The sequence below is a fragment of the Cervus canadensis genome, chromosome 23 (assembly GCF_019320065.1).
Source record: "Cervus canadensis isolate Bull #8, Minnesota chromosome 23, ASM1932006v1, whole genome shotgun sequence".
NCBI lineage: Eukaryota > Metazoa > Chordata > Mammalia > Artiodactyla > Cervidae > Cervus > Cervus canadensis.
Window position 1 is genome coordinate 9,771,498 of NC_057408.1, and position 12,604 is coordinate 9,784,101.

Here is a 12,604-nt window from a genome sequence, read left to right on the forward strand (position 1 = left end):
GCTATTATACAATAAACACATATAAGACACTATGTGGGGCTGAATTTTGTCCTCTCTTCCATGTATATGTTGAAGCCCTGATACCCAGAACTGCAGAATGTGACCTTACTTGGAAATAGAATCCTTGCAAACCTGAGTCTCCCCAGTGGGGCTAGTGATAAAGAATCCACCTGCCAACACAGGAAATGCAAGAGATGTAGGTTCAATCCCTGGGTTAGGAAGATCCTCTGGAGGAGGAAATGGCAACCTGCTCCAATATTCCTGCCTGGAAAATTCTATGGACAGAAGAGCCTGGCGGACTACAGTCCACGGGGTTGGAAAAGAGTCGGACACAAATGAGCACTCAGTATTTTGCAAACACACTTAGGTGATCTGTGATGACCTAAAGGGATGGGATGGTAGAAGAGGAGCAAGGCTCAAGAGGGAGGGGATATATGTACAATTATGGCTGATTCGAGTTCTTTTACAACAGAAACAAACACCACACAGTAAAAAATAAATTAGAAAAATAAATAAATAGAAGAAGAACAACAACAAAAAGATAAAGTCATAGTAGAGTGAAAGCAAAAGTTGCTCAGTTGTGTCCGACTCTTTGCAACCCCATGGACTGTATAGTCCATGGGATTTTCCAGGCCAGAATACTGGAATGGGTAGCCTTTCCCTTCTCCAGGGGATCTACCCAACCCAGGGATCGAACTCAGGTCTCTGGCATTGTGGGGGATTCTTTACCAGCTGAGCCAGAGTGAGGTGGACCGTAATCCAATCTGATGTCTTTATAAATGGGAGAAATTGGGACCCACAGGCACACAAGGAAAAGTCCATGTTCAGCTGAAGGCAGAGACTTAAGGTGATATTTCGACATGACAAGGAATACCAAAAATTGCCAGAAAACCACCAGAAGCTGGAGGAGAAGCAGGGGACAGATTCTTCTTTACAATTCTCAGAAGGAAACAACCCTGCCAACACCTTGATCTTGAATTTCCAGCCTCAGAAATGAGAGACGAGAAAGGACTATGTCTATGCCACTCTGTGGGACTTTATTTTATCAACCTTAGGAAATGAATATAGGAACTGTTAACAGACTAGAGATTTTAACAAAAGAGTGTCCTTCCTTTATTTAACCCTTGATTGATTGATTCATTCATTCATTCGTGTATTAAATATTTATTGAATACAGTTGTTTTAGAAACTTGCCACTGCAGAACCAAGATCAAGACCCCGCTTTCATGAGACTTTCAGGACAGAAGGGGAGACAGACATCAAACAGAGCGACTGCACAGAGAACATCATCAGGGGTGGTGTCATGAAGAAGAGCAGAACATGGTAAAAGGATAAAAAGCGGTGTTGCTTTGGATGGGTGGAGAAAGATGGCCAACCTGAAGAGGTGGCATTTAAGCAAAAGACGTGAATAGAGGAGGTGAAGCCATGTGGCCATCTGGGAGAAGAGGATTCCAGGCTAACAATGAGCAAGAGCCCAGGCTGGAACCTGCATGTAGTCCTGTTCCAGGAACAAGGTACGAGGGGTCGCCTACCATTTTTTTTCTTTAAATGGGTAGGAAAAAAAAATTTTAATAGACTGAAACATAAGACTTTCAATTTGCGTAAGGAGTCTTCTCCTTAGCCCACTTAAAACAAGTCTTATCGTGCTCAGTCATGTCCATCTCTTTGCATCCCCACGAAATGTAACCCGACAGGCTCTCCTGTCTATGGGATTTCCCAGGCAAGAATATTGGAGTGGGTTGCCATGCCGTCCTCTAGGGGAACTTCCTGGCCCAGGGATCAAACCTGTGTCTCCCACACTGAAAGCTGATTCTTCACCTGCTGAGCCCTCTGGGAAGCCCTAGACTATTGTAAACAGTGCTGCAACAACGAACACTGGGGTGCATGGATGGGAGAGGAGTTTGCGGGAGAAAGGATACATGTATGATGTATGCGTATGGCTGAGTCGCTCTGCCGTGCACCCGAAACAATCACATCATTGTTAACTGGCTATACTCAAACATAAAATCAAAGGTGAAAAGCAAACAAACAAAAACAGGTCTAGCCCAGGCTGGAGAGGCTCCCTGAGGGTTGAAGGCAGGGACAGTGAAGTCTGGGGTGTTATCAGGTGCCACAGGGCATATGCAACTGAGTCTAGGCCCCCAGTGGAAGGGGCACTTGGTAAGAGCAGCTGACCACACCGTGGCGTTCCCGGCTCACTTCCGTGATTGCTGATGCCCGCAGCACCCCGCTGGGTGCCCAGCTCGACTCTCCCTCCCAGGTGTGTGGGGTCCCCCTCTGCAGGAGTCTCTGCAGGAAAGACTTCTTCCTTCCTCTTCACTCCCCGGTGCTGGAGCGCGTGTACAACTCCTAGACTCAGTCAGCTGAGCGCTCCCGCCCGGAAAGGTCATCAAAGGGTTGGCCCTCAGGCTTGTTGCGCTAGAGGCAGTTAAAGTCCCCTTTGTGCTCTGGGCAGGAGGGACTCTGGCACAGGGCAGTGCTTTAGATCCAGCGGCAGGAACACCAATCTGGTATCTAGGGCCCAGTGGCGATGCCCAGGGGATTGTATCCCTGCCCTGTTACTGATCTTGGCCGAGGTACCAGCACTGGACTCTCTCATTACCATATCTAGTTTTCCCATCAATTCTGGATGCGGCGTTTACTTCCAGTAAATTCCTTTCCTGCAGCTTCCCAGGTGGCTCAGTGGTAAAGAATCCACCTGTCAATACAGGACATACAGGAGACAGGGGTTCAAGCCCTGAGTCGGGAAGATCCCCTGGAGAAGCGAATGGCAACCCACTCCAGTACTCTTGACTGGAGAGTCCCATGGACCGACCGAGGAGCCTGGAGGGCTATGGTCCACGAGGTCACAAAGAGTAGGACACGTCTGAGTAGCTGAGCATGTACATGCACAAACTCCCTTCCCACCTAGGTGACCAGACTCTGCTTAGGAAGCGAGAGCCCTGCTTTGGCACTGTCTGAGTTCTCAGCTTCTCAGTCCTGAGCTAACGATACTGACAACTGTCTCATCATTCTTGGTCACTATGGTAGAGAGCTTAGATATTAGAAGCTGAGAGAGTTGAGTTACAATAAGACGCTACAAAGATAATGAGGTTATATGAGGGGGAAAGCAAAGCTAATGTGTCTCCAGACCCTTGAGGAGACTGGCCGTGTCCCGAATACTGAATAGCACACCTGTTCTGCAGCGACATTACACGGCACAACGGTGACATCCAGTGTCAGCCGGCTAAACCTCAGGCGGCTGTGCAGTTCAGGTGAAGATGACGCGCAGTGCATCAGAAGACACGCTGCTAACGCCGAGCCCGAGTCACAGCAATGCTGTTTGCAAGCAGGAATCTGAGATTTTTAAAGTAGAATTAATTTCTATTCATTTCTAAATGCCCCTCATTTGTAAACACACGTTTATATCATAGCCAGTGCTATAGAAAGCTCTTAGATGTGTAACAAAGGCAAATCCATTTAGGGGGATAAAAGGATTGAAATACTAGTCCAAACACGATAGAACATACATACTCTTGACAGAGCACTGTGCCATTTGCCAAGGAATTACTTCCCATGCGTTATCAAAATTAATCATCAAAACACAGTGTGCAACAATTGTGACCTCTATACTTACATCTATCTATATGTATGTATAAGACAACCAAGTCACAGAGAAGTGATATGTTTTCCAAAATTGTAAGTCAATCTCATCACCTGAACCTAGAAAGTTATTTCTTTCAATTCTTTATCACCACTTATTGAAATTATTCCTCTTTACACATGGAATTACACTTTTATCTTTGTCAAAAATCAAATGGCTTTGATTTCAATGGATTATGTGTTTGGAGAACATTTCTGAATTTTCTTCTAATCTATTTCGATGTCTGTTCTTTTCATATTTTTTAATTTAATTTTGATTTTATATTGGAGTATAACTGATTTGCAATGGTTGTGCTCATTTCAGGTGTATGGCACAGTTATTCACTTATACACATACATGGATCTATTCCTTTTGAGTTTTTCCCCATATAATTTATGACAGAGTGTTGAGTAGTGTTCCTGTGCTATACAATAGGTCTTTGTTGATTATCTATTTTATGTATAGTAAGTAGTGTGTATCTGTTAATCCCAAACTCCTCCTTGGAAAAGTTTTAATGTCCCTTAGGCTTTAGCTTCTTCAACTGAAAAACCCAAATGAAGCTGTTAACTTCCTCACAGAGTTGCTGCTAAGTCGCTCAGTCATGTCCGACTCTTTGCAATCCCTTGGACTGAAGCCCGCAAGGCTCCTCTGTCCGTGGGATTTCCCAGGCAAGAAGACTGGAGTGGGTTGCCGTTCCCTTCTCCAGGGGATCTTCCCGACTCCTGCATCTCCTCCTGTGTCTCCTGCATTGCAGGCGGATTCCTTATTGCTGAAGCCATTAAGTTATATGATGATTAAATAGGATAATGCAGAAGAAGTGCTTAACGGGGTATCTGACTATAATACACATTCAGAGAATATTAAACAATTATGTTTAGGCTCACAGCTTGTAATGGACATTTGCTTATAGAGCATCATTTGGAAGTTTCAAGGCCTAAACCCAGCTGTCCTCTTTCTCTTCCCACCCCCAACCCCATCAGTCAGTTATACCTGCTGCTTTGACCTTCTCGGATAACAATCTATTTTAAAGCCACTATGACTGCTCAGTGAAAAAAACATGAAAAGAACTAGTTGTCACTCACATATATCTCAGTCATTTGCAACAATGATTAGAAAGGTGCCCTTTTGGAAAATTTCTTCTGTGGCTTCATGAAATATTTTAAGAGTAAAAGGCTCAGGGATTTACAAAATAGCTATAGCTTCCCAAACTGGTCTTGGGATATCTGAGCTTCACCTACATCATTTTAAAAATTATCCAGAGAAGGAGGGAAAGACAGACAACCCCACGCGTGCGTGAGTACGGGGAGAAGCAGCAACTCCTGGGTGTTGCTGGTGGGAAAACAAAACTTGCAGCCATGCGAGACATCAACGCTTGGGCAGCTTCCTATGAAGTTGAGCACGGACTGCACAACCCATCAGTCCCTCTCCGGGGGGATTCTGTATGTCCATAAAACACATTTATAGTGGCCAAAGTCTGGAAAAAATTCAAATATTCATCAACAGGTGAATCCTATTCATCAATACAAAAGAATGATCAACTGATACGATGTGAAGAGCTGACTCATTGGAAAAGACCTTGATGCTGGGAAAGATTGAAGGCAGGAGGAGAAGGGGACGACAGAGGATGAGATGGGTGGATGGCATCACCGACTCGATGGACATGAGTTTGAGCAAGCTCCGGGAGTTGGTGATGGACAGGCAAGCTTGGTGTGCTGCAGTCCATGGGGTCGCAAAGAGTCGGCTACAAGTGAGCGACTGAACTGAACTGATACAATATAGATAAATCTCAGATGCAATATGCTGACTGAAAACAGCCAAATCCCAAAGGCTGCATATGCCATAGTTCCATTTATATGACATTCTAGAAAATTTGAAACTATAAGGTCAGAAAACTGAACTGGGGATTAAGAGTGGGGGAGGGGTTGACTACAAAAGAGACACTTGGGAATATTTTAGGGGACTAGGGAGTGATGATGAAACTGTTCTCTATCTTGATGGTGACGGTGGTTCCATGGCTCAGAACTCTATACCAAAAAAGATGGATGTGTATATTTTTATTTGCTAAATAGTAATTAAACAGTACCCTAGTAAAAGCTAAGTACAGTGGAGATTTCAAAATACAATTAACTGCAAGCCACAATTAACTAAATTTATTTCCTTAATTCCAACTGTTGAGCCCTCTAAAAGTGTAAATGGCCAAAAAAAAAAAAAAAGCAATGGAGTTAGAATTGTTAAAAAGCAAGTAACGGAGTTGCTGACAGGCAGCTAGAGCTATTGCTCTTACAAGAGTAGCCCATGGAGCCTGACATTCAATAAGGCAACAAAAGCAAGGGAAATCTTAAACATCTCACGAAAGTTAACCATTATTATTATTTACTGAGGTGGAAAAGTAGGAAGAAGTATATAAAAATATATAAGAAATATACCAGAAAACTTGCAACAAGAATATTTAAATCTAATTCTGAAATAGAACTCCTTATTTCACCTACCCATTCTTTTTCTTTTTTTTTTTGCAATTTTTTCTTAATTGGCGTACAGTTGCTTTACAACATTACAGCTTCTGTTTCAAACATGCTAGTGTATAGACGTCAATCCCATTCTCCCAGTTCTTCTCATCCTCGCCTTTCCCTCATCCCACTGTCCACACGTCCATTCTCTACGTCTGCATCTCTGTTCCCGCCCTATAAATAGGTTCATGTGTACCATTTTTCTAGACTCCACATGTATGCACTAACATACAATTACACAGTTTGTTTTTCTCTTTCTGACTTATTATGCTTCACTCTGTATGACAGACTCTAGGTCCATCAGTATCTCTACAACTGACCATTTCCTTTCTAAGCATCTTCTAGATGCATGTTTTCCTTCTTCACAGTAGAACATAAGCACATGGACTACTGGGGCAGTGATGACAAAGTCTGTGAAGGTTGCCCACCCCCTAAGGCAGTGGGGACCCTGTACCAGGAGGAGGTCAGAATGATTTCAGCATCCTACCCAAACCAAGGGGATAACAGAAAGATACAAGAGCAAGAAGCAACTCCTGGTTCTGGGTGAAACCAAGCTCCTTATATCAAATCCCATGAACATGAGTTCCCCAAAATAATTAGGAGACGCTTATAGCTCAATGCTGAGCAAGCCTTCTTCCTGCTGGTGAACAGACATGACAGGGGAACATGTCCACTTCGATTTCCAGAAAGTGAAAAAGATGAAGATGGAGTCCTATAATTGGCATTTCACCCTCAGGAGACATTTGAAATGAAATGATCGGTTTAAGACTAGAAAAACGCAAGTGTTATAGAAATTTTTAAATCAATACCAAGTTAAAAAAAGACTTGCCAACAGAGACTTATCAATTCATCTAACCACAGATCAGGAAAACAGCAGTGGTCTGAGCCAGGAGTTCCAGCAAGTTGTTTTGACAGTAGCAGACAAACTGAGCGCCAAATGAACATACCCAGCTTTGGAAAACTGTACTATTCAACTTAGCTTCCTTTAGTGTCAAACATAAAACCCTTTGCACTCCACGCTGTCAATAAAATAGACCTTCAAGTTATCTGAATGCTTTTTTTCCCCATAGGAACTTGCAATTTCAGCAGTAACTTACAGGTATTCAGAGACAGTGTCTTCTCTTTAGCTGCACAGAATTGGCTGACTTTTTATAGAAGAGTTTCCACTCAACTGGAGAAATCTCCCTAAGAGGATCTTTAAGCATAAGTTGTCGAACGTAAACCACTAAAAATGCATTTGCCATAAGAATTGACACAAAACAGGGTGAATGGGGGTATAGAAGAAAACAGGAGTTCATCTCTAAATGAACGCCTAAGAAAGGTATATACCAAAATGCTTTTGTAGTGTTAGAGAGTTCTTCCTTGTTCACAGAAAACATCACTATTTAATAGGAACTGGAATAATTTATCATTTGGTCTAGCTCCTCTAAATGCCCTAGAGGAAAAAAAGAGTGGCATTTCTTCTGTTTTAGATTTTAAGAGTTCAAACTAGTGCCTGATTGGGTAAGTGAACACCAGTTGCATCAGTTTCACCCTTTAGCACAGTGACAGAAACGACAGAATAATAAAATGAAAAGCATGCAAATTCAGATGCACTCCCTTCTGCTTTTTGGCTTAAGGCTACAGATGACTCTTGCTTTATGTTAAGTGTGCCACTAAAATATGTTATTAAGGAGGGCTCATAATTTTAAGAGTAGTTCAGTTATCACTGTTGGATCAAACATGCATCAAAATTCCCCCATTTAAATGCATATTATTTGCGAAGAAAACACACAAAGGAGATGTGTGTGTTTTTAGTCACTCAGTCGTGTCCAACTCTTTGCGGCCCCATGGACTGTACCCCACTAGGCTCCTATGCCCATGGAATTTTTCAGGCAAGAATACCGGAGTGGGTTGCCATTCCCTCCTCCAGGGGATCTTCCCAACCCAAGGATTGAACCCAGGTCTCCCACATTGCAGGTGGATTCTTTACCATCTGAGCCACCGGGGAAGCCTGGGCTCTTTCCAAATGTTAACATTAAGAGTTAGCATCTTCCGGGTCCAACCTAGACTATGAAATGACTGATGCTTTCTGCTGCTGGCTTGGGATTTACAATTTACTGTTCTCACAGAGAATCACAGAAAGATCACAGCTATGACCTTTGGTAAGTATCAGTATTCCGTATCAGGAATATATTTTTTCATAACTATAAATAAGTGTTTGGCTCCTATCAGTTATTTTCAAATTATGGAAGTTGGACCAAAATGTCTGTCTTACCACTTCAATGTGATTGCAGCAACATCCATCAAGGTAAGCAAAATGTGGCATAACCATCCAATGGAAGGAACATTAGTAGCAATAAAAAGGAACCACCTTACTACAACCTGAATGCACCTCAAAAACATTATTCCAGGTGTTAAGAAGTCAGATGCTAAATACCATATATTCTGTTATCTCATCATGTGAAGTGCCCAGAAAAGTCAAATCTAAAGAGTCAGAAAACAGATTAGTGGTTGCCTGGGTCTGAGGGTGAGACTGCTGAGTGCTATAAACAGGCACTCAAGATTTTGGGAGGGGGGCAGAGATGAAAATGTTCTAAAATTGGATTGTAATAATGGTTGCACAGCTCCATAAATTTACAAAAAAATCATTGAATTGATGGTGTGGTGTATTTGATAGTATATAAATTACATCTCCAATAGAGCTGATCAAAAAAAATAGTCAAAAACAAGGCAAGAATGTCTTACATAAAGTCATTTCCTCTGAGGTTAAAAAATAATCGTAGTCATGTTTTTCTAAATTTACAGGAAAAAAAATAACTTGATGGATACAATTTTCTCAATTTGAATTTTTCAACCCCTAAGTTATTGGCATCTACTACTACAAGTTTAGATTTTATTGAATTCGCATGAAATTGATGTTGTTTCTAGCTATTTCAGGTTTAAGATCTTAATATTTCATAATATTAAACCTAGGACACAGGATTCCTAAATTCTTTCCCAACCTAAGCAAAAGAAGAAACTGACCTGAATAACATAAATTCCTTGACAATTTTTTAATTTGACTATTTAAATAAGTGGAAAAGAGTCTGTGATTTGAAACTAACCTAGTTTCAGTCAGTGTCAAAAAATGATAGATGCTAACCATATGGTTCCTGATTATGGCCTCAGGGTGTTCCAGAGGATTCCAAAGCTGTGTAAATTCCAGAGGACAGGAATGTGTCTCATTTACACCAGCATGTACCCCCTGTGTCTCCAAGACAGACCATGCTGCCCCACACAATAAATGTTGGTTCAGTGGTTCAGTGAACATGTGAACAGGCCTGAAAATCCCCAGGTGCGCCAAAGACTTTCTAAAGCTGAGCACACACACACACGCACATATTTTTGTTTTCCAAACTTAGTGGGTAACTGTTTCCATGTTCAGATGCTTAGTAAAATGTAAATTCACGTAAACATGCTACTAAATTGATAGTAACATGTTGCCATTTTGAAATGTTTTTCCAACAATAAATGGCCATCTAATTTTAATGTAAAAATCTCAAAGATTCAAGCCCACTACTGTAAAAGACTTTGACATGCCTCCAAGGAGCTCTCCAGGTAAGAATACTGGAGTGGGTAGTCATTCCCTTCTCCAGGAGAAGAGCGAGATCGTCTCAACCCAGGGATCAAACTCGGGTCTCCTGCATTACAAGCAGATTCTTTACCATCAAAGCCATCTGGGAAGCCTTTAGAAGTCTTAGCTGTTTCCTTTCTCAGTCATCATTCCAAACAAATAAATACATGCCTCATTTTTTCAGTTTTGACCAAATCTAGCTTAGATTTTTCCAACTTTATCCAAAACTTGGATTACAACTCCAGCCCACTTTCTATCACATTATAAATCACTACACTAACAAATATATTAACATGCTTGTTATTATCTTGTGAAATCATAAACATGCAAAATACAACTGAAAAAGTGCGTTTATTTCAAAAACCTCTCTTCAGTTAGGGCAGGTTTGGTTACTAAATTTATTTAGCAAATTAAAAGGTGAAGACCTTGTGAAGCTTGCCGAAGTCGCAGAAAGTGTAAGCCATTTTCATTCTTTCTGTATTGAGTTGGGAAGCCCCTGCCTTAGGCACAAATTCCTCTGAGTCAGGGACCTTCACACAAGGGTCAGCGTGGGTGGGAGGGAGGGGGGACGGCCCAGCAGCAGGAAACAATCGCCCCTGTTGTGTCTGCAGGAGTATCTGAGACTGCAGCTCGGATTACATTTCTGAAAAGTCAGAGCTGAGTATTTAATTCCATCAGGTACTTAAAAGGACAGAGTATCTTTCCCCAGTTGCAAGTGAGAAATAATTCCCTTTGAACACTTTATCTAGCCTATGTATACAGCAATAAGAAAAAAAAATTATTTCTAAAAATAAAACAACTATAGTGAAAATGGCAGACCCAGTTTCAGGTCCCTTTGGAGCTAAATGCTTCTTTTATATATGTAAATGTACTTGCTCTCCAAGAAGGTTAAAAGTTTACAGCCATGCCATCCATGCAATCTAAATCTCCCCTCTCACGGCCCCGCGCTGTTCCTTCCGTAAGATGACGCTGCTCCTTTGCAACCTGCCGGGGGGATCAGTAACTTTCAGCTCTAGAATCCCGTGACAGCAGAAAACTGTCATCCAACAGGTTGCTCTTCCTTCACTACACCTGAAGCTAACAGAAGCCAGCGCGATGAACGTCTGCGCTCTTAAAAATTCAGGGCACAGGCAGCTGCCAAAGTCGTCCCGCGGGGGTCCGTAGGTGACAGCCAAGTTTTCCAGAAGGCTTTCTCCACCGCCCCTGAAGAGGGGGGACCCCCGGACAAGGGACTGCCTAACAGCAACCTAAAAAACAATCGGGCGTGCGCAGGGCGAAGGAGGGGGTAGCCTTTCTCTGGGAAGGCAACTCTGTTCCTTGTCTTCAGTCACCAAGTCGTGTCCGACTCTCTGCGACCCCACGGATTGCAGCATGCCAGGCTTCCCTGTCCTTCGCCATCTCCGGGAGTTTGCCCAAGTTCATGCCCATTGAGTGGGTGATGCCACCCTAGAGGCGCACAAACTTCTCGCCCAGGGAATCTGAGTCCAGAAGAAAGGTTTACAGGGAGAATGCCGTCCTCACCCAGAACCCGTGTGCAGGAAAATGCCCTTGGTGTTCTAGGCGGCACGGGGGGAGGGTGGAGGGGACCCGCTCCAAGGGCGCCTGGACCCCCGCTCGCCTGGGAGAGAGGGGGTGACCTGGGCGAAGATCGCTGGGGCTCGCCTACCTTGGAGGGCGCTCGGGGAGCGCTGGGTCCGGGCGCCGCGCCTCCCCTGGCTCGGCACCTGGGCCGGGTCGGGCGGGTCGGCTCCGCGGGGCTCGGTGGCTCCACCGCCGCTCCAGGCAGCTCCGCCCCGCACGGCAGGGCGCGCCCCGGGCAGAGTCGGGCGCCCGAGCGGCTCCGGGGCGGGGCCTGGGCTCCTCCGCGCCCCGACTCACGCGCCCCGCTCCAGGCGCCCCGGGGTGCCTTGTGAGCACCCCGACACTCAAGTCCCCAACCCTGCACACCGCTCAGTAACTGGGTTATTCTGTTGGGGGTTGGGGGGGGGGGGATAGTTCCTGCTGCTTTTTTTTAAAAAAGGTCCTGTTTACGCTCCAAGCGCATATACTTTTTGGTTTTGGTGTTTATACTTTGGCCACGTGATGCGAAGAACTGACTCCTTGGAAGAGACCCTGATGCTGGGATAGATTGAAGGCGGGAGGAGACGGGGACGACAGAGGATGAGATGGTTGGATGGCATCACCGACTCAATCGACATGAGTTTGGGCAAGCTCTGGGAGTTGGTGATGGACAGGGAGGCCTGGCGTGCTGCAGTCCATGGGGTCGCAGAGTCGGACACCACTGAGCGACTGAACTGAAGACTATTTTGGAGTAAATTTAGATTTACCGAATTTGGAGGAGGAAATGGCAACTCACTCCAGTATTCTTGCCTGGAGAATCCCATGGACAGAGGAGCCTGGAGGGCTACAGTCCATAGCGTCACAAAGAGTCAGACACGACTGGGCAACTGACACATGTTAGATTTACGAAAATGTTGCAGAGAGAGTACAAAATTCACTAAACCTCCCTTGCCGGTGTCCCCTAGTAGTCACGTCTTACGTCTCCACGGTACAGCTGTCAAAACTAAGAAATGAACATCCATCCTCACTATTAACTAAACTCGACCTAGTGTAGATTTCACTAGTTTTCTGCTGATCTTTTTTCTGCGGATCTAGTTTTCTTTCTGATCTTTCTGCTCCGGGATGGCCTTCAGGACTCCACGCTCCATTTCAGTGTTGTATCTCTTTAATCTCCTCTTATCTGCGACAGTTTCTTGGTCTTCTCTCGTTTTTTTCTTAACTTTGACAGTCTCGAAAGATTTTGCTAAGCTGTTTTGTGGATATCTACCATTTGGTTTCACTTGATGCTTTTCTCATGATTAGGCTGTGGTCCACCTGCAA

The 12,604-nt window shown here is 44.0% G+C and overlaps 1 protein-coding gene across 2 annotated transcripts in view; it reads right to left on the bottom strand.

Moving 5' to 3' along the window:
- CCDC68 (coiled-coil domain containing 68) overlaps positions 1 to 11,632 on the bottom strand; it is a 54,096-nt gene extending 42,464 nt beyond the window's left edge. The window contains exon 1 of one of the 2 annotated variants that reach the window (XM_043444325.1): positions 11,391 to 11,632. The gene's annotated coding sequence lies outside the window, so the exon portion shown is untranslated. The remainder of the gene's footprint in view (positions 1 to 11,390) is intronic. The other variant, XM_043444324.1, reaches the window with a different exon arrangement.
- Between the last annotated feature and the right edge of the window lie 972 nt (positions 11,633 to 12,604).